This window comes from Callorhinus ursinus, unplaced genomic scaffold (assembly GCF_003265705.2).
Source record: "Callorhinus ursinus isolate GAN/ISIS: 27379988/994484 unplaced genomic scaffold, GSC_fseal_2.0 scaffold53, whole genome shotgun sequence".
NCBI lineage: Eukaryota > Metazoa > Chordata > Mammalia > Carnivora > Otariidae > Callorhinus > Callorhinus ursinus.
The window spans coordinates 7,124,141-7,150,075 of record NW_027397115.1 but is presented as its reverse complement, the minus strand read 5'-3'; positions in this window follow the sequence as shown (position 1 = coordinate 7,150,075).

The window sequence follows — 25,935 nt, the reverse complement described above, 5'->3', positions numbered from 1 at the left end:
AATGTGAACTCCCCGTGAAAGTACCAGCCTGGACCTGAGGAAGATTCTCTGAATGGGTCCTGGTCAGGTTTGGAGGAGGAGGCCCATAACAGGTCTTCTTCCCAGGAACAGAGTCCCTAGGAAACTGGCTCATAGAAAAGAAATCAAAGGATAAAAGAGGTTCCTTTACTGGGAAAGGCCACAACGTCTCCAGGAATGGCAGCAATATTCCCTGAAGTCCATATCCCAGAAAATTACACTTCCCGGGACAGGCAGGGTATATTGCCTTGACCCCAACATATGCCCCTGGTTCCAGCTGGATTCTCTTGCCTCCAGCTCTCCACCCAAGCTCTCCCTGGAATGCTCTTCTCTGACTTATTTTCTCCCCCCACTTTTATCTCAGTGGCAGCAAGCCCCCCCCCCAACTTTAACATCATTTCCTACTCTGAGATTCAGCGGTCCAGTGAGTCTGGGGTCCACAGAGTCAGTATATACATTCCCACTCCTCCATGGACACATATTGTTGAGCTTAACTGGAGAAGCTCGGGACGCTGAGCTCCAGTGGACAATAAGACATGGCAAATGGGATTGAGGCTACAGAGTAGACCTTACTGGCAACATATAGAGTGCCGGGACTCCCAAAGCTCTTCTCTTCCCCTCCACACCCTCCCATCAGTGGTTCTCAACCCTCGGAGGCTGCACTTTAGAATCACCAGAGAAACTTCTAATAATCCTTATGCCTGAGCCTCACCCCTAGACCAATTAAATCAGGCTCTCTGGGGCGGGGTCCATGCATCAGTATTTCTAACGCTCCCCAGGTGATTCCAAAGCACAGCTGAAGCTGACATCCACTGCCTGGTGGCCTTAGCCATCTCTACGGCTTCAAGATGCAGATGATGTCAGCTGTGACCACTTTCGAGAGTTCCAGACCTGCTTATCACATTCCTCAGCATCATCATTGAAATGCCTCATGGACAGCTCCTCATGCAAGATTAACAAACGTGTCCCGACCTGCCTCTCCCCAGTGGGCTCTGTCTCAGAGATTGGCGTCACCCCCGGTTTCAGGGCAGAAGCTGAGTAATTTCCTTGATTCTTCTTTTCATCTCACCACCCAGAGCCCACCTGTTAGGCACTCCTGCTCTCTGTATCTCAAATTACATCGTTGTTCGAATCCTACCTTGCCCTCTCCCCAGCTAGCTTTCTAAGAGACCCCGCGCTTCCTCTTTCGAACCTTTCTAGTCTGGTCTCTACCAGCAGCCACAGTGAAATCTAGTAAAAATGAAATTTGGTATGAAAAGATGCTCGGCACCATTTAGTCACCGGGGAAATACAAACTTTAAACCACAATGAGATGTCACCATAGACCCACCCACTAGAATGGCTACAATAAAAAAGATGGACAGCACCCCACATTGGATGGTTGTGTGCAGCATCTGAAAGCCTCATGCGCAAGAATGGCTAGAATAACAAGACTGACAGTATCAAATGCCAACAAGGCTCTGGAGTAATTGGAACTCTCACACACAGGTGGTGGGGATGCAAAAGGGTGCAAACGTGTTGGATAAATGTTTAGACATTTCGCAGGCTGTGAAATGTACATCTACCTTATAACCTTAGCAATTCTCCTCCTAGATATTTACCCAAAGAAATGAAAAACGTTTCCACAAGAATGTTCATAACAGCTTGGCTCATAATGCCCCCGATCAAAACCCACGCCAATACCCTTCAGCAGGACAATAGATGAACAAATGGAAGTATGTTCATGCATTGGAATACTCCTCATCAACACAAGGAATGAATTACTGGTACAAGCAATGACGGGAATAAATCTTATAGACATTCTGCTGAGTGAAAGGAGGTGGACATACTGGATGATTTCATTTATATAAAATCAGTTTCTAGAAAAGGCAAAACTAATCCGTGATGATTTAGGAAACAATTGCCGGTGGGAGGGTGGAGTGATTGGAAAGGAGCATCAGGGAACTTTCTGAAATGATGGGGGAAAAAAAATTCTCTATCTTGTTTTGGGTGGTGATTATAAAAGTTTAAGCTAATTGAACTATTACTGTTTAATAATACTGTGTAATTTTATTATATGTAAATTATACATTAAAAAAGTAACCCAGGGCCCCTCACTCCTCTGCTTAAAGTCCCCCAGGGACAACCTTTCGCTCTTAGAACAAAACCCGGAGCACCTGCTCCGGTCTTCAAAACCCTGCACAAGCTGGCCTCCCCCTTCCTGACACTGTCTCTGTCACTCTTCCTCATGCCCACTCTCTCATCTGCTGCACCGGCTCTCTTGATCTTTCTTACACAGCCAAACTTGTTCCTACCTCAGGGCTTTAGCACTCACTGTCATCCTGAAATGGCACTGCCCAGGTATTTCTAGATACTTCTCTAGGGAGACCTTCCTTGACCATCTAGTCAACACATCCTCCCCTCTTCACACTCTATCTCCTTATGTGAGTTTATACCAGGATTTTTCCTGTTCAGTTATTCATTTATTTCTTTAATGTCCTTCTCACCCTAGTGGAATGTCTGCTCCATGAGGTCAGTGACTTTGTCTCCCCTGGTCACTGCTGTGTCTCCAGAGCTTAGAGCTGGGCCTGGTCTTCAATGAGTATTTGTTGCATGGATAAACTGGATAAATGAGTAACTACTGAGTAGACACAGGTAGATACCGCTTTGACATTCAGGTGAGAAGTCTGAATGAAAAATCTGGTTGGACTCATGACCATATTGGGGGGATATGCTTATACATTTATCAGGATCATTCAATACATATTCATGGAGCAGGCACAACAGATGGAAGCTAGAGACACATAAATAAGACATAAATGAGCTTTCAAAGAGCCCAGCATTTCATTGTCATTCACATCCTCATGAAGTAGATGTTATTTTTATCCACACTTTGGGATGAGGAAATTGGGACTTAGAAATATTGGCCATTGTCACCCAGCTGTAAGATGCAACCTAAGTCTGTTTGTTGCTAAAGCCAATGTCCTCAGCCACTATGCTACTTTTTCTCTTTCAAGTATAAAAATTTCATTTTATTTTTTAAAAGATTTTATTTGTTTATTTAAGAGAGAGAGCATGAGCAGAGGGGAGGGGCAGAGGGAGAGGGAGAAGCAGACTCCCCACCTAGCAGGGAGCCCAACATGGGGCTTGATCCCAGGACCCTGGGATCATGACCTGAGCTAAAGGCAGATGCTCAACCGACTGAGCCACCCAGGTGCCCTTCGATTCTCAAAATTTTAAAAGTATCTTTTAGGAAGTAGTATCTAAAGGATTAAGAAATCAGATTTACAGTCAAAGCCTCACCTTTTTTTTCCTCACCAATTTTTTCCACCTTTATTAAAATATAATTGACAGACAATCAGAGAAAGACATGTATCATACGACCTCACTGATATGAGGAATTCTTAATCTTAGGAAACAAACTGAGGGTTGTGGGAGTGGTGGGGGGTGGGAGGGATGGGGTGGCTGGGTGATAGACATTGGGGAGGGTATGTGCTATGGTGAGCGCTGTGAATTGTGCAAGACCGGTGAATCACGGATCTGTACCTCTGAAACAAATAATGCAATAGACGTTAAGGAAAAAAAAAAAGAAGAAGAAGATAGCAGGAGGGGAAGAATGAAGGGGAGTAAGTCGGAGGGGGAGATGAACCATGGGAGACTATGGACTCCGAAAAACAAACTGAGGGTTCTAGAGGGGAGGGGGGTGGGGGGATGGGTTAGCCTGGTGGCGGGTATTAAAGAGGGCACGTTCTGCGTGGAGCACTGGGTGTTATGCACAAACAATGAATCATGGAACACTACATCCAAAACTAATGATGTAATGTATAGTGATTAACATAACAATAAAAAATTTAAGGAGGAAAAAAGATATAATTGACAGATAACATTGTGTAAGTTTGAGTTATATAATGTGTTGATTTGATATAGATTGCAAAATGATTACCACCATAGTGTTAGCTTAAATTAGCATTTTCCACATCTGCTTTATCTTCTCCTTTTTTTTTTTTAAGATTTTGTTTATTTACTTGACAGAGAGAGACACAGCAAGAGAGGTAACACAAGCAGGGGGAGTGGAGAGGGAGAAGCAGACCCCCCGCAGAGCAGGGAGCCCGATGCGGGGCTCAATCCCAGGACCCTGGGATCATGACCTGAGCCGAAGGCACGCACAACGACTGAGCCACCCAGGCGCCCCTATATTCTCCCTTTCTTTTTATTTATATGACAGTTGCAGAACATTCCTATTTTATTTGATTTTTAAAAAGATTTTATTGATTTATTGATTTATTGATTTATTTATAACGATTTTATTTATTTGAGAGAGAGAGAGAACATGAGCAGGGAGGGAGAGAGAGGGAGAAGCAGACTCCCCTGCTGAGTGACCTGATGCAGAACTTGATCCCAGAACCCTGGGATCATGACCTGAGCTGAAGGCAGACACTTAAATGACTGAGCCACCCACGTGCCCTAAAACCTTTTTTTTTTTTTTTTAAGTAGACTCCATACCCAACATGGGGCTCAAACTTACGACCCTGAGATCAAGAGTCACAGGCTCTTCTGACTTGGCCAGCCAGGTGCCCCAAGATTATTAGAACTTTTGTTAAAAGATTAGAAGAATCCTTCAAATGTGTCCACCAGGTAGTAAATGAAAAAAATGTGCTTAAAGAGAAATGTAGTTAAAGAGAAAGAGAGAGAGCATGAGGAGAGGGAGAAGCAGACTCCCCAACTAGCAGGGAGCCCAACATGGGCTCGATTAAACTAAATATTTACAAACCAAATATTTAAAAAATGTATTTAAAAAAACGCATTGGAGGTTCCTGGGTTGGAACTTGGAACCAAAAAATGACAATAATGGAAAAACTGGTGACATCCAAATGAGGTCTGTAGTTTACTTAGTAGCATTTTACCAACATGAATTTCTTAGTTTTGACAAATGCTCCTGGGTAACATGTTAACTTTGGGGGAAGCTGGATGAAGGGCATATGGGAATTCTGTACCATCTTTGCAACTCTACTGTAAATTTGTATTATTCCAAAACAAAATGTTTATTTAAAAAAAAAGAGGGATAACATTTAGTGTTGGTGAAGGTATGGAATTAGGGACTATTGGGAACTCTCACATGTTGGTTTATAGGAGCATCAACCGGTTGAACCTTTTTAAGGGTATGTTAGTTTCCTAGGGCTGCCGTGAGAAACAACTACCAATGAGGTGGTTTAAAACCATGGAGATTATTCTCTCAGCGTTCTGAAGGCCGGAAGTCTGAAATCCAGGTGTGGGCAGGGCCATGCTCCCACTGAAGGCTCTCAGAGAGAATCTCTCCTTTCCTCTTCCAGCTTCCGGTGGCTCCTGGCAATCTCTGGTGCTCCTCAGCTTGCCCCTGCACCATTCCCATCTCTGTCTGTGCTCACATAATGTTCTCTTCTTGTGTCTCTTCTCCTCTCCTTACAAGGACACCAGTCCCTGGGTGAAGGGCCCACCCTACTCCAGTAGGAGCTCATCTCATTACATCGGTAATGACCCTATTTCCAAATAAGGTCAACGTCTGAGGTTCTGGGAAGGAAAAGAATTTTAGAAGCACAGTAATCAATCCAGTACAGAGGGTGATTTAAATGAAAATCCCATTCTTGGGGTGCCCAGGTGGCTCAGACAGTTAAGTGTCTGCCTGCCTTTGGCTCAGGTCATGATCCCAGGGTCCTGGGATCCAGCCTTGCATCGGGCTCCCTGCTCAGTGGGGAGTCTGCTTCTCCCTCTCCCTCTGTGTGCTCTCTCTCTCTCTCAAATAAATAAATCTTTAAAAAAGAACGGAAGGAAGGAGAGAGAAAGAAAGAAAGAAAGACAGTCCCATTCTTTCTTTGGACTGCGTACCCATGAGGCGTACTCCCCAGTTCCCAGCATGGCAGGTATACAGTGCCCTTCGCAGTGCTGTTCAGTAATGATAACGTACAAACTCCCTTGCTTTCTGGTATTGATAGGCATAGCTAAGCCAATGGCTTCATTAACATGAAGGAAATGGATGAAGTGGTATAAGAAAATGAGATTAACTCTTAGTACTAACACTGGCATTATTTTCAAGTGAGAAAGGGAGGTTATGGAACAATATACACAGCTTGATCCAATTTATGTATTTTTAAAAACCCATCCCCACAAAAAAGCAATGTATTTCTATATGGGTATGAATACACCGAAAAAATCTGTCTACACACCACAATGATAAGAGTGACTCCCTCTGAGAAGGGAGTAGGGAAAGAGGACTATGACGTGGACCTTCTGTTTGTTCTGTGTGGTTTCACATTTTTACAACAAAAATGTTTTAATATACTTCCTATAAAATTAAAATGAAAATTAAGCAAGCTATACATCAGTATGCATAATCAATCACATTTTTATATAAAATACATAAACATGTAATTTTTTAAAAAAATTAAAAGATTTTATTTATTTATTTATTAGGGAGAGAAAGAGAGAATATGAGTGGGGTGGGGGGGTGGCAGGGAGAGGGAGAAGCAGACCCCCCCGCTGAGCAGGGAGCCCGGCGTGGGGCTCGATCCTGGGACTCCAGGATCATGACCTGAGCCGAAGGCAGATGTTTAACTGACTGAGCCACCCAGGCGCCCCTATAGTTCCATTTTTAAAAAAATCATAAAAACAAAACAAACAAAACCTATGCCTTTGAATATGGCAGCCACCAGCTATCTGTGGCTCTTTAAGTTAAAACTAATTATAATTAAGGGGCGCCTGGGTGGCTCAGTCGTTGGGCGTCTGCCTTCGGCTCAGGTCATGATCCCAGGGTCCTGGGATCGAGCTCCGCGTCGGGCTCCCTGCTCCGCGGGAAGCCTGCTTCTCCCTCTCCCACTCCCCCTGCTTGTGTTCCCTCTCACGCTGTGTCTCTCTGTCAAATAAATAAATAAAATCTTTAAAAAAAAAACCCTAATTATAATTAAATAACTTTAGCAATTTAGCTCCTCAGTTGTACTAACACCATTTCAAGCGCCCAATAGTTGCTTGTGGTGGGTGCTACCGTAGTAGACAGTGTAGATTATAGAGCATTTCCATCAATCTGGAAATTTCTACTGGATAGTACTGATTTAAAGTGTTGTCCACCTCATTTGATAGGATTTTTAGCCTGGGAAGGCATTCTTGCATTCTAAGCTCTCAGAGATGTCCAGGAGAAGGTAGTTCAGTGGATTCCTTCTCGTTAAGTTGCCACTTTGGAGAGCAGGTGGTGTGTGATTCTGAGCTTATCATTCCATGGACCCACCACTCCGGTCCCCCCTGCATCTTTCCATCCATTTAAAACATCTTCAGTAGATCCTATTAAGTATTCCCAGGTTCTGGTCGAACTGGTTTATGAAACCACAGTCTGAGAAGTCCAGTCTCACAGGCGGCCGGGCCCTGCCTTTGTGTGGCCGTAATAAGGTTATTTATGGAGGATGGAGACCACTCTCAGGGAAGATGAAAGGTTTGATGATAAAGGAAAGCAGAAGCTCAGAGAAGCAGGTTTCTCCTTAGAGCAATGACTCTCCAGATAGGATAAATCACTCGGGACCATTAAACCATCACGAAGAGTGCTCGTAAACCTCCTCTCCAAACTCACAAAGCAGATTCTCTCCTGAGCGGCCCATGGGGTGAGGGGGGCTCGTGGCTTTTCCCAAACCACCAGCTAGTCACAGTTTAACCCTCCTGGGCTCTCTGCCCAGGACACTGAACCAGAAAAATCACATTCAGAGTCATTCCATAGGGTGCCCAGCTTTGCCCAGGGGCGTCGGATTTCCTGGGACTTGAGATTTTCAGGACTGAATCCCAGAAAGTCTCAGACAAACCTGGACAAATTCGTCACCCCATTTCCTCTGTTCCTGGGGGATAAAGCATACCCTGGTGCATGCCAGGGCAGGGCAACAGAATTTTTTTTTTCACAGTTAGCTACCATTTAGTGGGCTCTACCATGTGTCAGGCAAGAGAGCTCTTTACTTGCTTTTACTCCCTCATACCTATTTGTTCCTACTTGACAGGCTCAGAAACAGGTTCAGAGGGCCGAAGTGACTTCCCTCGGGTCAAACTGAGATGGTGTCTATGTCTCCATAGCCCATGCTCTGAACTGCTCTGTTCTCCCTCTTCTTTCTCACTCTGCCTCTGGCACAAATTGGGATTTCTGGAGGTTCCAGAAGCCTCCCACAGAAAGAGATGCGGAAGCAAGCATATTTGCTCACCAGGATGGTAGGAGAATGCCCCGCGAGGGGTCAGACTTGCAGCTGAAATGCATTTGTGTGTTAAAAAGTCAAGTCTAATTTTCGATAACTGTCTGGACCTTTTCACTGGCAAAGGCCAAGTTGGAAGGACGGTCCATAAATCACTCACAGATGTACCGTGGCTGAGGCTACACAAACGCCGTCCTGCTCGCCCCAGCACCGGCGAGGACTAGAGCCAGGCCGAGCTGAGATTCCCCCACCAAATTCAGGACCTTCTCAGAGTTCAGAGCACCTGCGACCACAGGGAAACCCTGGCCTCACCAAAGTCCTCTTCAGAGGTGAGATACGGGACAGCAACAGTATCAGCTAATAGATCACTTTTATTGAGGGCTTACTATGTGCCAGGCAAGGCTTTATTCCATTCACTTCTCACATCTAACTATCTGTGAAATAGATAAGCTTGTTATTTTAGCTCAGAGATGAGGATACTGAGGTGTGGGGAGCTTGAGAGGCTTATCCAGAGCAGGGGTTCTCAACCAGGGGCAATTTCACCCCCCAAGGGACACATGGCAATTCTGGAGACATTTCTGGTTGGCACAGCTTGGAGAGAAGTGCTATCAGCCTCTGGTGGATAGAGGCCAGGGATGTTGCTAAATAGCCTACAGAGCACAGAACGGGCCCCTCCTCCCCCCAACAAAGAATTTTCCAGCCACAAATGTCAATAGTGCTAAGGTTGAGAAACTGGTCTAAACCAAGGAAAGGCCCATGCATTTTGGGGGAGGCCCTCACCCTAGAGCTTGAGTGAGGGATTCCCCCGTAGTCCCACGCCTCGCAGGGGGCAGAGTTGTGAATAGGTAGATCCCTCCTGTCCTTACTGTCATGTACCTTTGAGAACATTTACTAGAAGTTTAGCCCAGGAAGGGATGGTTGTTTTTGCTGCTGCAACAGTGTTGGGCACAAAGTAGGTGCTCAGGAAATAGGTGTTGAATGAGTGGACGAAAGAATACTAAGTAGCAATTCACTGAGGGCACCGGGTGAGCACATTCCCCACATCGTTCATTCAATCCTCAGAACATCTACCCACCTCTTGGAGGCAGGTACTTCCACCCTCGACCTTAGGAGGCAAGCGCAGAGAGGAGCGGTCCCATGTGGGGCCACACAGCTGGACAATGACTTAGTGGGTCTCTAAGGTGGTTCCCGTTGAACTCTGTTGTCTCACGCCAGAACGTCCAGAAACAAGAGCAGCTTTCGGGGCTCATATGCAGTATCTTTTTCTCCCTGTCCTGGGATTTATGAGTATACCCTCTTTTGAGCATGGACCCCTCTTTTTTTTTTTTTTTAATTAGTTGTGGCCCTAATAGAGGCTGTAGACTACACGAAATTAAAAGGCATCGGGGACAGCTTATGAAAAGGCCCCAGTGCTGTGATCAGAAAGAAAAAGTTCAAAATAATAGTTTGTAGCAGGAGATGAAGCAATATAGGAATTAGGGACCTCGGGAGCATTAAGTTTCTCCGGAGACTAAAGGTACCTTTGCCAGGAGGGGAAGGCGCTTTTCCACCCCAGGGGCCTAGCCTTGACTTCCCTGGACTCTTGTCAATGTGAAAATTTCAGTGGGTCTCCCCAAGATGTGGGCTCTCCATTGTATTTCCATTTTATGACATCTTTTTATATTCCAGAGGAGAGGACTCTGAATAAAAATGAGCCAGGCTTTTAGGGTTCCTTTTTATTATTAGCATTTGGTAAAAAACAACCTTAATGAGGTGTTAAGAGTCATCCTGCAGCCTATTGTGGAGGAGGCCTGGGAGCTCATAAAGTCCTGAAAAGCCACAGGGCAATTTACGACCCTTGATACCACCCCTTCCTGACCGAGCTTCCGAGGGAGCGTCTTTGCTGCAGCGGTGTTTCCTGCAATTTACACGCCTAAGCTGCTCGGGCGCATGGAATTAAACCTTATCAAACATCCGCGAGGATTCTCCCCGCCAGGCTGCTCACCTCTGAGAAACTGTGGCCGGTCCACCAGACAGGACTCTGCACGTTTCTACTGAGTTTGGACACAAAGCGTCTCGAGGCTGTTCACACGCCTCTCCTCACTGGTGAGGAATTTAACAGGGACCCTGCGAGAATCAACAAAGCCAGGCAACTTTTGCTTCTCAGCAGGGAGAGGAGTTTCTGGACAAATAAATACACTGTTGTTTTGTTTTACTAATCAGTCGACATTCTTCCTGAAATAGGTCTCATTTAAGGCTGAGGGCTCCCCCCCCTCCCCCGAGAAAAAGTGTGCTACCCACCAGTGATGAGAAATAGAGCAAAGTATGTGACAGATATCTCAGGTTTGATCTTGGAATCAATCATTTGAAGGAACAAGGAAATAGGTTAATCCTTCCTTTCCTCCTCATTTGGGAAGCTTCATTTTTTTTATTTTTTAAGAAAATCCCATATGCCACAATATATATTGACCCTTCCTGACTACTCAATTAAATCTTCTAAGGGCATCTTATTTTTTTGTTATTAAATCATAATATCAGAACTTTACAAGGTCCCTATTTGATTTGCATAGTTCTTTTTAACAGAATACAATGTATATTTAACCTGAAAATACACATATACATATGTATTTATTTTTTTGAAAATATATATTTATGTATCCCTGGGTGAAATATGAAAAAAGAAAAGTGTACAAAGTATATATTTTGTCATGCAAGATTTTATGGTGTTTCCAGAATCCAATCGAATAAATAATTCATACATGAAATCTCTATGTTTGGTTCCTTGATCCTCTGGAGGATATGAGGGGAGAAAAAGCCCACAAGACTTGGTGTTGGAAGGCCAGAGTAAAAGTCCTATCCTGACACTTAGCAATAGTGTGGTTTTGAGCCTTCACTCATTGTCAGGGATCCCAAATATTTTTATTAGGAAAATGGAACTGATGATATCTATGTCCCTGATTGTTCAAGTATTATTATTTATTTTCACTGTAATTGAAAGTTATTTAATTAGGTATAAACTATGAGCTGGGTGGTATGGATGCATTATGTCACCTAACTTCCAAAATAACTTACAAAGTGGGAACTTATTAGCCCCCCATGTGACACGTGAAGATCCTGGACCACAGAAGGGTTAAGTGACTTGCCCATGGTCATATAGCCTCCAAGTGGCGGAGCTGGAATTTGAACCCAGGAATACCTAATGGCAAAAACTGTACCCCAAATCATTCCACGTAAAGCTGCCTTTCTGGGATGATGTAAGTGAGATTGACTATGAGCTCTAAAGTCATCTCTAAATGCCTGGTTGAGAGAGATGTGGCCATGACATCACAGATTTTTGGGAAGAAAAAGGTACTGGTATCATCTCATTAAACAACCCAATTTCAGGATGAGGCTGAAAGCCTACCTTGGGTCACCAACAAGGAAAGATATTCCAGATGAGAAGAAAGATCCCCTGCTGCCCATGAAACTCACTGCAGTGCTGTGGTTAAATTCTCAGATTTGGAAGACAGAAACCTGGGTTCAAATTTGAGATCCCTCATTTACTAGCTGTGTGACCCTGGGCGAAGTACATAAATTCTTTATACCCTAGTTTCTGCATCTATAAAATGCAGATGAGAGTAAATGCAGAAGGATTAAATGAGTTTAAAACATGCAAAATGCTTATGACAGTATCTGACACATGGTAACTTACATACTTGTAAGTGTATCACTATTCTAGCCACCAATAATATTCTTAAAATCTGTGCCATTCCTAGCTGATGAGCTGAACATACAAAGAAATCTATGTGTATCATTATTGACTCCATCTCTAGGTAAACAGGTAGGAATGGATGAACCTGTACAAGATATCTTTGTTTTGTTTTTTTTTAAAGATTTTATTTTTATTTATTTGACAGAGAGAGGCACAGCAAGAGAGGGAACACAGGCAAGGGGAGCGGGAGAGGGAGAAGCAGGCTTCCTGCCGAGCAGGGAGCCTGATGCGGGGCTCGATCCCAGGACCCTGGGACCATGACCTGAGCCGAAGGCAGACGCTTAATGACTGAGCCACCCAGGCGCCCCACAAGATATCTTTGTATACCATGAATCTGATCCTTTCACTGCCCAATTAACACTGTGTCATAAAATATTTGCAAATCATATACATGATAAGGAACTAGTATCCAAAATATATAAAGAACTCTTACAACCTAACAACTTCATGGCTTTTAAAGACAAATGACCCAGGCGCCTGGGTGGCTCAGTTGGTTAAGCGACTGCCTTCGGCTCAGGTCATGATCCTGGAGTCCCAGGATCGAGTCCCGCATCGGGCTCCCTGCTCGTCAGGGAGTCTGCTTCTCCCTCTGACCCTATCCCCTCTGATGTGCTCTCTCTCTCTCATTCTCTCTCTCAAATAAATAAATAAAATCTTTAAAAAAAAAAAAAAGACAAATGACCCAATTAAAAGTGGACAAAAATTTGAATAGCTATTTCTCCAAAGAAGACACATAAATGGCCAATAAGCACATGAAAATATGCTCAACATCATTAGTTATTAGGAAAATGCAAATAAAAACCATAATCAGATATCATTTCATATCCTCTAGGGTGGCTATAATAATAATAAAAATACAATAGCAAGGTTGATAAAGATGTAGAGACATTGGAATGGTCATACATTGCTGATGGGAATGTAAAATCGTGCAGCCACTTTAGAAAACAGTTTCATGGATCCTTAAAATATTAAACACAGAATTTCCATTGGCCTAGAAATTCTATGGATAGGTATATAGTCAAGAGAACTGAAAACATATATCTACACAAAAACTTGTACATGAATGTTAATCACAGATTTACTGCCCATAGCCAAAAAGTGGAAACAACCCAAATGTCTACCAGTGAATAGATAAATAAAATGTGGTACGTGCATACAATGGAATATTATGCAGTCATAAAAAGAAATGAAGTAGACCAATGGAAGAGAGATCAGAAAAAGCCCTCGTGTATGAGCTCAAATGACCTTCAACAAGGGTGCCAAGACAATACCATGAGGAAAGGCTAGTCTCATCAACAAATGGTGTTGGGAAAACTGGGTGTCCACATGTGAAAGAAAAAAAATGGACTCTTATCTTCTACCATATACAAAAATTAACTCAAAAGAGATTAATGATTTAAACGTAGGATCTGAAACTATGAAACTCCCAGAAGAAAACATAGGGAAGGGACGCCTGGGTAGCTTAGTTAAGTGTCTGCCTTTGGCTCAGGTAGTGATCCCAGGGTCCTGGGATCGAGTCCTACATCAGGCTCCTTGCTCAGTGGAGAGCCTGCTTCTCCCTCTGCTTGCCAGCCCCCCTGCTTGTGCTCTCTCTCTCACTCTCTCGCTCTCTCTCTCTGACAAATAAATAAATAAAATCTTAAAAAAAAAAAGATAAAAGAAAACATAGGGAAAAGCTTTATTACATTGGAATAGGCAATGATTTCTTGGATATGACACCAAAAGCATAGGTAACAAAAACAAAAATAGACAAATTGGGCCACAGCAAACTTAAAACCTTCTGCAGAGCAAAGAAAACAATCAACAGATGTTGATTCACTCTGTTGACTGTTTTCTCCCAGATGGAAGGGGAGAAAGTATTTGCAAGCCATATTTTGGATAAGCGGTTAATATCCAGAATATATAAAGAACACCTGGGGCACCTGACTGGGTCAGTTGGTAGAGTATGCGACTCTTGATCTTGGGGTCATTTGTGAGTTGGAGCCCCACGTTGGGCATAGAGAGTTCTTAAAAACAAAACAAAAAACTCCTACAACCCAATAATTAAAAAAACAAATAAACTGATTTAAAAATGGGCAAAAGGCTTGTATTTCTCCAAAGAAGATATACAAATGGTTAACAAGCATATGAAAAGATGCTCAACATTGCAAATCATCAGAAAATGCAAATCCAAACTACAATGAGATACCACCTCATGCTCATTAGGATGGTCACTGTCCAAACACCTGAAAACAATAAGTGTTGGCAAGAACGCAAAGCAATCAAAATCCTTACACACCATTGGTGGGATTGTAAAATGGGGCAAGCACTGTAAGAAACAGTATGAAGCTTCCTTAACAAATTACCACACAATCTAGCAATCTCACTGCTCGGTATTTATTCAAAAAAGTTGAAAACAGGTCCTCGAAGAGATACTTGCACACCCACATTCCATTCCAGCATTATTCTCAATAGCCAAGATGTGGAAGCAACCCAGATATCCATTGACATTTGAATCAAGACAACGTAGTATATCCATAGGCTGGAGTATTACTTGGTCTTAAAAAAGAAGGGAATTCTGTCACATGCCACAACAGGGATGAACCTAGAGGACATTATGCTAAGTGAAATAAGCCATCCCTAAATAATTCTGTTCATATGAGGTATCAAAAAGAATCAACTTTATAAAAATGGAAGGTAGGCAGGCCTGGGTGGCTCAGTCAGTTAAGCCTCCGACTTCAGTTCAGGTCACGATCTCAGGGTCGTGGGATCAAGCCCCGCGTCTGGCTCTGCGCTCAGTGGGAAGTCTGCTTCTCCCTCTCCCTCTCCCTCTGCCCCTCCCCCTGCTCGCGCTTTCTCTCAAATAAATCAATAAAAATCTTCAAAAAAAAAAAAAAAAAAAAGAAGGTAGAAGGGTGGTTGCCAGGGCCTGGGAGGAGGGGAAAACAGGGAGCTGCTATTCTGTGGGTACAGGGTTCAGTCCTGGAAGATGAGTAAGTCCTTGGGATCTGCTGTACCACAACGGGCATGTATTTAACAATCCTGTAGGGGCATCTGGCTGGCTCATCGGTGGAGATTACTTAAAAATAAAATCTTTAAAAAACAAAACAAACAAAAATAAACTAAAACAACAAAAAAAAGAGAAACTGGTGGAAACAACAAAATAAACAAAAAGGGATGAAGTGCTGACACAGGCTACAACATGGATGAACCCTGAAGACATGATGCTGAGCAAAGAAAGCCAGACACAAAGGACCGCATACTGCATGAATCCATCTACATGAAGTGTCCAGAATAGGCAAATCCATAGAGACAGAAATTAGGTTAGCAGTTGCCAAGGGCTGGAGGGAGCGGAGAACGGGGCGTCAGGTACTGTTTCTTGTGGGGGTTGGGGGAGAATGATGAAAATGTTCTCAAATGAGAATAGCGGTGTTGGTTGCACAATTGTGAATTTACTAAGAAATCACTGAATCTTACACTTTCAAAGGGCAAATTTTAGGGGCACCTGGCGGGCTCAGTTGGTGGAGCACATGACTCTTGATCTCAAGTTGTAAGTTCCAGCCCCACAATAGGGGTAGAGATTACCTAAAGAAATAAAATCTTACCTAAAAATATAGATAAAAGGGTGAATTTTATGGTATGTGAAATATATATATGTGTGCATATATATACACACACACACGTATATATAATTTTTAGGTAAGCTCTATGCCCAATGTGGGGCTTGAACTCACAACTTTGAGATCAAGAGTCATGTGCTTTACTGACTGAGCCAGCCAGGCTCCCCTGAATTATATCTTAATTAAAAAAGATAGGGGGCACCTGGGTAGCTCAGTTGGTTAAGCATCTGCCTTCGGGTCCTGGGATCGAGCCCCGCATGGGGGGGGGGGTCCTTGCTCAGCAGGGAGCCTGCTTCTCCCTCTCCCTCTGCCTGCCGCGCACCCCCCCACCTGCCTTGTGCTCTCTCTCTGTCAAATAAATAAAAATAAAAATCTTAAAAAAAACAGTGTTGGAGGAAACAACCTCCACTTTTCATAGCTAGCTCTCTGTTGTGTCAGGAGAAAGACCGCATTTTCTGCTACACAGGCCCCCGGTGATTTGGCCCCGGCTCACATCTGCAACCTCATTTGCTGCGCTCTAGTACCATTTTACTCATGTGACAGCCACATGAGCCTTCTCCTTACCCTTCATTCCTGAGTGTTTCCAACGTGGCACTGCTCAAAAGCAAAATTAAATGACTTGTATACATTTTTGTTAAAATTTTGACTCTCTTATTAGATGTTCTGAATGCCAGTGCTGTGTCTGTTTTGGTCACCATTACTCCTTCTTTAGAATAGTGTCTGGCACACAGTAGGCACTTTATAAATAGTGTTCAAAGGAGGGCCCGTGTGGCTCAGTTGGTTAAGCATTGGACTCTTGATTTTGGCTTATGGTCTCCGGGTTGTGAGATCGAGCCCTGCATCTGGCTCTGTGCTCAGCGGGGCGTCTGCTTAAGATTCTCTCTTCCTCTGCCTCTCCCTGCCCCCACCTAGTGTGGGCTCTCTGAGAAAAAAAGGAAGGGAGGAAGGGAGGAAGAGAGAGAGAGGGAAAGAAAGGAAGGAAGCGAGGGAGGGAGGGAGGGAGAGAGACTGGGGGTTAATAAATATCTAAGATGCTGACAAGTCCCAGGGGATTTCTGGGCATAGATGCATCGGGTAAGGCATAAAGAAGACATTTGAGGGGCGCCCGGGTGGCTCAGATGGTTAAGCGTCTGCCTTCGGCTCAGGTCATGATCCCAGGGTCCTGGGATTGAGTCCCGCATCGGGCTCCCAGCTCCTTGGGAGCCTGCTTCTCCCTCTGCCTTTCTCTCTCTCTCTGTCTCTCATGAATAAATAAATAAATAATCTTAAAAAAAAAAAAAGAAGAAGACATTTGATAACCTGAATTAGGGGACACTTGCATGTTTAGTCATATGTGATTTGATCTTTGCTGCAGAAGAACATCTTGAAAATTCAACAGCCTTTCTTTCTACAGAAGCTCCTCTGGAAAGCCAGCCTTCAGGATCTTCTGGGAAGCCAAATTTGCACCGTTGAACCTGACGCAAAGAGCCGATGGGCTCCTTCCTGTTTGACACCTGCCTAAGGCACAGGATGACAGGACAGGGAGGGAGGAAGAGGGTGTAGGGACCAGACAGCAGTACGATTTCATGGTTGTGAGCATGGGCTCTGAATTCAAATCCTGGTTGAAATCCTCCACAGGTGGTGTCAGTATTTTTAGCCTCTTACGACCTTAGTTTCCTCATCCGTAAAATGGGCACAATAATAAGATCTCCCTTAACAGAGTGGTTGGGAGGGTTATGAGCAAATACAGGTAAAGCCCTTACAAGAACCTACCTTCTACTTAATAAGTGTTAGCTGTTGTCATTATTCTGCATGCCAAGGTTTCACTAGTATGGTGTACCCCAGAAACAGCCTAGAGGATTTTTCTGGTCCCCATCTTACACTCACTGAAAATTCAGGCCATGAAAGAGAAAACAAGATCAGCAGTATAAGCCTTGCCAACATATAATAAGTACTTGTTAGGGCCAGCTCTGAGCGGGAATTCACTTGTAGGAACTGGGGGTACCACCCAGGAGGGTTACACCCGGGGTGTGTTCTGATTGGCATCCCCCAAGTTAGCCACATACACTGATTCTCCTTATTCAGGGTAGCTGTGTTCTATAAAGTCATGAACACGGAACTGTCAAATTCTGAACCATTGCTGTTGGAACTAATACAGGGTTAGGTTCTTGTGAGCCTCTGGTCACAACATTTTCATCAACTGATCAATACACAACCTTGTTTTATGTGTGTCTCTGTTGAAAGACACCTTATTTCATATGCACAGTTGATTCATTAACATTGAGCTCAGGGTCAACATCACAGGAACCCAGGCTGGAAGGAAGCCTCATTAGCACTAGGATTTCCCTCCTAAGGCACAGGCCAGCCTTCCCGTTTAGGAACCCTAGCCCTCTCTTCAGCCCTGCACTGGGGGGCCATTCTAAACAACAAAGTCACCAACAAAAAGCTCAAAGATGTGGGAAATATGGCACTGTTCAGATGGGAAAAGGCCGCGTATGCAGTATGAAAGCTGAAACGAGAAATTGCAATGTAGATATGGGGCGTCTGGCTGGCTCCGTCAGTGGAGTGTGTGACTCTTGATCTCGGGGTTGTGAGTTCGAGCCCCACTTTGGGGTGGAGATTACTGAAAAATAAAACCTTCAAAAAAAAAAAAAAAAGAAATCGCAATGTGTACCGGGCATTGCTCTGCATATGTCTGCAAATGACTGAGAAAGCACCAAGAGTGGTGGTTTTTGGGGTTGGAAATAAATTTTAGTGGGCAGGCTACAATATGCATTTCTGGGATGATGAGGATACATTCCCTTTTGAAGACCACATTCGTGGGAATTCGGTCAGACGAGGCAGCCTCCTCGAGCTGATGGTCAAGGTGTCAGGGCTATTGCAGGGGAAATGTTGAGTTAAAATTTCTCACTTGTTTGTAGCTGAGGGTCTCCCAGCTGACCCAGCTTCTCACATTTCAGGAATTAGGAGGGAAAGGCAATGTTTTTCGTTGTACCTAGAAACCAGAGATTTGTACACATTCAAGACAAGTTACAATTTATTATCGAAGAATTCTTGGTGGCTAGGAGATTTCAATCAAGAGATGAAGGCTGAAGAAGTCCATCTTCCCCAGGACAGGAAGGAACATCTAATTATCTCCCTATCTTTAGTTTCCAAGGCAAATTTAAAAACTGATGCTAGAATTTTTGGCTCTGGAAAATCCAAATGAGTTGCTCACATTCATGTAATAGCAGGCACAGGTTGGGGTCTAATCCTAGCTTGATTATAACCTAGATGTGTAATATTGAACAAGTTAATAGGACTCGGTTTTCCTCACCTGTAAAATGGGCATAATAGATGTAACATTGTGTGACGATTGCAAGACTACCTGGCAAGTAGTAAATGTCTTACAAGGTCAAGGAATGCTGGCTTTTAAAAGGAAGAGCGGGTAACAGTCATTAAGTCTTTGTTCTGTTCCAGGAATTGTGCATTGTGTTAAGCAATTCACATTGCAATTTTAATTTAAATAGTGCTTTGGAGAGCTATCTCCGGACATCTGATCTAAAGAAGAACCTCTCCCAACCCACTTTTTCTATTGCATAAAGCCCCGATCATGACTTTCAATTACTTTATTTAAATTTATATTTTGGTCTGTCCTCACCACTAGGAATGAAAGTCCCCTAAGGGATTTTATTCCTCCTGTTCATCTATGTATCTATTCCCAGGCATGCAGTAGGTGCTCAATAAATATGTTAACTGAATGAATGAATGAATGAATGAACCTCAGATCAGTGTCTGAAGAGTCCCTGCTGCAGACACAAAGCTGTGCTTCCTCTCACGTCCTGCAGAGTGGCTGGAGGGTGCGAGGGGTGGTGGGTGGCAGTCCTGAGTTAAGAGTAGCACCATCCAATATGGTAGCCCCTAGCCATATGTGGCTACTTAAATTGAACTTTCAAGGAATTAAAGTTTAGAAAAAAAGTAAAAATTCAGCTCCTCAGGCATACTAGGACATTTCAAGTACTCAGTACTCAGGAGCAGTGACTATGCAGCCAGGATAGAGAATATTTCTATCACAAAAAGTTCTATTGACAGAGCTGATTTAGATCCAGGAGCATTTGGCGATATCTGGAGACATTTTTGATTGGGGAGCACAACTTGAGGAATGCAACTAGCATCTAGTGGGTAGAGCCTGGGCTGCTGCTAAATATCCTGCAGTGCCCAGGACAGCCCCACAGCAGAATCACCTGGCCCAACACGTCAGTGGTGCTGAGTCTGAGAACCGTGGTTTACGAGAAGACACTCGGGTGACATTTTTCTCTGTATGACCAGAATGCTAAATTTCCCAGGATTTAGATGGATGAACTCGCAATTAAAAGCCTGATGAGGACTTTTCAGTGTATGTGGCATGAAGTCCAGTTCCTGGCTTCCATCCCTGGAAGTCTTCCTTACATTTTGCACAGGATATTAAAATCCAGAAACCATTACCTAGCTGTGTTGTCAAATGTCTGCACTTCCCTGGGAGTGTAGTGAGACCCATCGAGAATGAGCCACATCACCAAGACCAAAAGGGGTCTCCAAAGGCTGGCTCTTTGAGATCAAGGAGGATCCACAAACTATGGCCCTTGGGCCAAATCTGTGCACGAGCTAAGAATGGTTTTTACATTTTTAGACGGTTGAGAAGCACTAAGCAATAAGAGGGGTGCCTGGGTGGCTCAGTTGGTTAAGCGTCTGCCTTCGGCTCAGGTCATGATCCCAGGGTCCTGGGATCCAGCCCCGCATTGGGCTCCCTGCTCAGCGGGGAGCCTGCTTCTCTCTCTCCGACTCCCCGCTGTCGCTCTCTCTGTCAAATGAATAAATAAAATCTTCAAAAAAAAAAAAAGAAGAATTTTATGACACATGAGAATTACATCAATTTAAATTCTGGTGTCCATAAATGAAGTTGTTTTGGAGCCTGCATGACCATCATTTGCTTTAGTATTGTCTGTGGCTACTTTCACACCCGAGGCCAAGTTAGTGGTCTCCCCACGGAAACCCTAGTGTGACCCTCAAACCTGAAAACTCTCTCCTCTGCCCCATTCCAGAAAAAGCTTTTGCTAATTCCTACTCTGGAGATGAAAGATCTTGGTAGATTTTTCTTTTTCTTTGCCTCAACTCCTTAGACTTTTCTTTTACTTTCTTTCATTTTTTTATTTTTATTTTTTGTTTTTTTCTTTAAAGATTTTATTTATTTATTTGACAGAGAGAGACACACACAGCGAGAGAGAGGCAACACAAGCAGGGGGAGTGGGAGAGGGAGAAGCAGGCTTCCCGCCGAGCAGGGAGCCTGATGCGGGGCTCGATCCCAGGACCCTGGGATCATGACCTGAGCTGAAGGCAGACGCGTAACGACTGAGCCACCCAGGCGCCCCTCTTTCATTTTTTTAAAAATCATAATTATCCTGATAATTCGTAGGTATAGACTCAGACCAAATGAACAAACGGACTTTCTTTGGGAAGCAGAGCGCAGGAGGGGATTAGCTGTCATGCAGGGGCTTTCATGTGAAAGATTCCTCTTAGATGAATTTAGGGAACAAAGACCCCGTGGTCAATGATTTCTGTGGGTATGGAAGTAAAAGACTGGCCGAGTCCTTTTGTCAGTTTTGAGCACAAATCATACAGTTACTGAATACCCCCGGCCGCAGTAGTGTTCTTTTAATGCTTAACTCCGTGACCTCACAAAAATAATTGCTGGGAAGCAAATTTACTTAGCCCTCTGCCTTTATTTGCTGACCAAGGGGCTCAGCCGATAGTCATATTGTTTATGGAAATGCGGGAGGGCGTAGGGTATGGGGAGGAGAAAGAACACAATTTGGACAGAGAAGGTGGATGTATTGAAAGGATTCAAGGGATTTTGTCTTTGCTTTATAATTGGAGTCAGGATTTCCCTTCAAGTTACGCATTGCAGATGGGAAACCTCCCTGGGTCCCTCTGCCCGAAAGCCCTGTTAAGCCCTATTCTCACTGGGTTGGCATCTGGCTTTTTAAATCCTTGTCATTTTTATGATTATAATAATTATTACATCTTGCCTAGTGAATGGGCTTTTTCAAATGCTGAGAATGCCTTTAGTCAGAAAGAAAAGCAATTGATTCAAAATGATTAGTTTGCTTCGGGGGCAGTTGTGAATTTGGGTTTCTAAGTCTCTTAACAATTTTCACCAGTGCCTGCCTCTCAATTGGCCTTGGAATCCTACTTGCAGAAATGAAAGAATGCATGTTGGAAGAAAACCCCCAAATAACCTTATTTTGCTCCACACCCTAATTTTGGAAGACAGATGACTCTGATTACAGAGGGGATGGCCTCAGTGATTTGGGGACTGCCTCCTGTGGGCAAGAAAGCAGGGAGATTTTCCAGCCTTTCTATTTGGAAAATCAAAACCTGCCTTGGCTGCAAGTGATAGAAAAAAAAAAAAAAAAAGAAATGACATTAACAAAAGCAAAAGTTAGCAACAGGACTTCACCAGGCCAGATTCCGCTCCTTAAGCCCCTTCAATGCAATACTGAAAGTGGCTTCCTTAGAAAAATACTTAACCACCCAATCAGTCAAGCCATCTGATAACTGCTTATCTTCTCTAATGCGATTGAGATTCTGTTTGATGCCCCTTTGCATTCCAATCACAAAGCTCATCTTAGGTAAGCACCTTGAGGAGGGAAAAAAAAATTCATGAGTCTTCAGCTTCTGCATTCATGGAATTTTCTTTTCACAATGGAAGGAAACATGTTAAGCTGGGTGGGGGTGGGGTGGGGGTGTGGAGGTGGTTGAAAATCTTTGAAAGGGAGCGGTGCGGTGTTCAGTTTACGTGTAGTGCACATGCCCAGAAAGGTGAAACACTTTATTCTGGCTAAATGGTTGAAAAAAAAAATGAAAAAAAAAAAAAAAAAGGCTATTTCATGATGTATGAAAATGATACGAAATTACACTTCAATATCCATTAAGAAAATTGTACTGGAATGCAGGTTCCAGCCTCTGGAGCTAAAATAGTAAAGCAAAGAAATCCTGTGAGGGAGGGGAAACATGGAAGATGGATTAGCTACTCTGTTCTTCATTTTTAACCCCCCAACTATGCAGGAAAAATAAAAAATTTGTATAAGTGAAGATATGCAGAATTTGTGATTATCATAACTTGCTGTGTCCCCTGCACTCCCCCTCCCTTTTATAATCCTCTACAAAATGGGACAGAAGCAGAGTGCCCCTCTCATAAGAGTAAAAGTTAATAAATGGGAATAGCCTGGCATACAGTAGGTGCTCAAAAAATCTTAGCTGTTTTTTTTCTAATGCAATTTATTTTTTAAATTCAATTAATTAGGGCGCCTGGGTGGCTCAGTTGGCTAAGCCACTGCCTTCGGCTCAAGTCATGATCCTGGAGTCCCGGGATCGAGTCCCGCATCGGGCTCCCTGCTCGGCGGGGAGTCTGCTTCTCCCTCTGACCCTCCTCCCTCTCATGTGCTCTCTCTCTCTCATTCTTCCTCTCAAATAAATAAAATCTTAAAAAAAATAAATTCAATTAATTAACATATAATGTATTATTGGTTTCAGAGGTAGAGGTCAGTGATTCATCAGTTGCATATAACACCCAGTGCTCATTACAGCACATGCCCTCCTTCATGCCCATCACCCAGTTACCCATTCCCCGACCCTCCTTCCCTCCAGCAGCCCTCAGTTTGTTTCCTATGATTAAGAGTCTCCTATAGTTTGTCTCCCTCTTGGATTTCATCTTGTTTTATTTTTTCCTCTCTTCCCCCGTGATCCTGTTTTGTTTCTTAAAATTCCACATATGAATGAGATCATACAATAATTCTTTCTCTCACTAACTTATTTCGCTTAGCATAATACTCTCTAGTTCCATCCACGTCATTGCCAATGGCAAGATTTCATTTTTTTTTTTTTTGATGGCTGAAGTAATATTCCATTGTGTACATATACCATATCTTCTTTATTCACTCATCTGTTGATGGACATCTGGGCTCTTTCCACAGTTTGGCTATTGTGGACATTACTGCTATAAATATTGGGTTATAGGTACCCCTTCGGGTCACTACATTTGTATCTTTGGGGTAAATACCCAGTAGAGCAATTGCTGGGTCATAGGGTTTAGCTGTTACTCTTGTTAGATTATTGGTTTTTTTTTTTTTTTAAGATTTTATTTATTTATTTGACAGAGGGAGACAAGGAGAGAGGGAACACAAGCAGGCAGAGTGGGTGAGGAAGAAGCAGGCTTCCCGCCAAGCAAGGAGCCCGATGCGGGGCTCGATCCCAGGACCCTGGGATCACGACCTGAGCCGAAGGCAGACGCCTTCTTGTTAGATTATTGTTAACAGCAATTGTTCCTTCACTGGTTTGTCTCCCATTGTTGGGGAAGTACGAATTGATATAACCTCATTTGAGTGAAATTGGCAGTATCCACCAAATTTCAAATCATTATGTACTTTGACCCAGCAATTCAATTCATAGGAACTCATCTAACAGATAAACGCCCAGTCTCTGTGTCAAACAGATTATTTTTGTTTGGGGTTCCACGCCATGTGCATGTCTTCTTTTTTTTTTTAAGATCCGTTTTTTTTTCATTTGAGAGAATGAGAGCACAAGCAGGAGGGGCAGAGGAGAAGGAGAGAGACGCTCAAGCCGACTCTGCGCTGAGCATGGAGCCTGATGTCAGGCTGGATCCCACCACCCTGCAATCACGACCTGAGCTGAAACCAAGAGTGGGACACTCAACTGACCCTGCCACCCAGGCACCCCCACATGTATTATTCTTTCACTTCTGTGTTATTAAGGACTTACACATTTGGGGCGCCTGGGTGGCTCAGTTGGTTAAGCGACTGCCTTCAGCTCAGGTCATGATCCTGGAGTCCCGGGATCGAGTCCCGCATCGGGCTCCCTGCTCAGCGGGGAGTCTGCTTCTCCCTCTGACCCTCCCCCCTCTCTCGTGCTCTCTCTGTATCTCATTCTCTCTCTCAAATAAATAAAATCTTTTTTTAAAAAAAGGACTTACACATTTGGGAAATTGACCCCATTTTCATTTTGTAATGTCCCATTTTTACTCTGGTGATAATTTTTCACCTGAAGTCTACTACTTTGAAATTAGTATAGCCATTCCACTTTCCTGTGCTTAGTATTTGCATGAATTAACTCTTTCAATTATTTACTTCTAATCTGTGTCTTTATATTTGAAGTTGGTTTCTTGGCTCTTGCCTTTTTATGCATCTTGATGATCTCTGACTTTCTAATTGGAATATTTAAGTCATTTATACTGATAGTAATTTTTTATATGGTTGGAATTAAGTCTACCATCTTGCTCTTTGCTATTCTCATCTGTTCTTTTATTGTTTTCTTGCTTTCTTTTGGATTAATTGAATTATTTTTATGATTCCATCTTATCTCCACTGTTGGATAAATGGCTATATCTTTTTATTTCTCAGTTGTTACTCGAGGGCTTATAACATGCATCTTTAACTTACCATAGCCTGCCATCAAATTGTATTATAATACTTCACATATCATGTAGCAACCTTGTCACAAAATGCCCCCGAAATACTTCTGTGCTATATCTGTCATAAATTTTACTATGACTTATGTTATAAACCCTGAAATGCTTTATTTTTCTTTAAGCAAAAAAACCACAAAAAAACAAAACAAAACAAAAACAAACAAAAAAACTCAATTGTAGAACAGTTTTAGGCTTACAGAAAAATTGTGAAGATTGTATTGAGGGTCCCCACACCCCACAGTGTGTTTCCCTTACTATTAACCTCTTACATGCGCAAGGCACATTTATTTCAATTAATGAACCAGTACAGATTCATTATTATTAACTAACACACATACTTTCCTGATATTTCTTTAGTTTCCACCTAATGTCCTTTTTCTTTTTTTTTTGTTTGTATTATTTTTATTAAGGTATAATTAGCATCCAGTGAAATCCACAGGTCTTAAATCATGAGTTTATGTGTTTACAAATACATATACCCATGTAACCCACTCCCCTATCAAAAGATGTAATATTTCAATCACCATAGAAAGTTCCTTCCTGTCTCACTCTGTTAACTCTGCCTTTCTAGAGGCGAGCAATGTTCTGAGTTCTTTCACCATGTATTAGCTTCCTCTTCTAGTTTCATATAAGTGGAATCATGCACTATGTACTCTTTGGCTTCTTCAGCATAGTCCTAATGTCCTTTTTCTGTGTTAGGATCCCATCCAGGCCACCACATGACATTTAGTTGTCCTAAACTTAGGCTTCTCTTGCCTGGGACAGATTTGCAGACTGTCCTGTGTTTTTCACCATAACAGTTTTGAGGATTATTGGTCAGGTATTTTGTAGAAGGTCCTCAATTGGGATTTGTCTGATGTTACATATTTGTGGGAGGAAGACCACAGAGGTAAAGCCGGTCTCATTCCATCACATCAAGGGGACATCCTATCAACA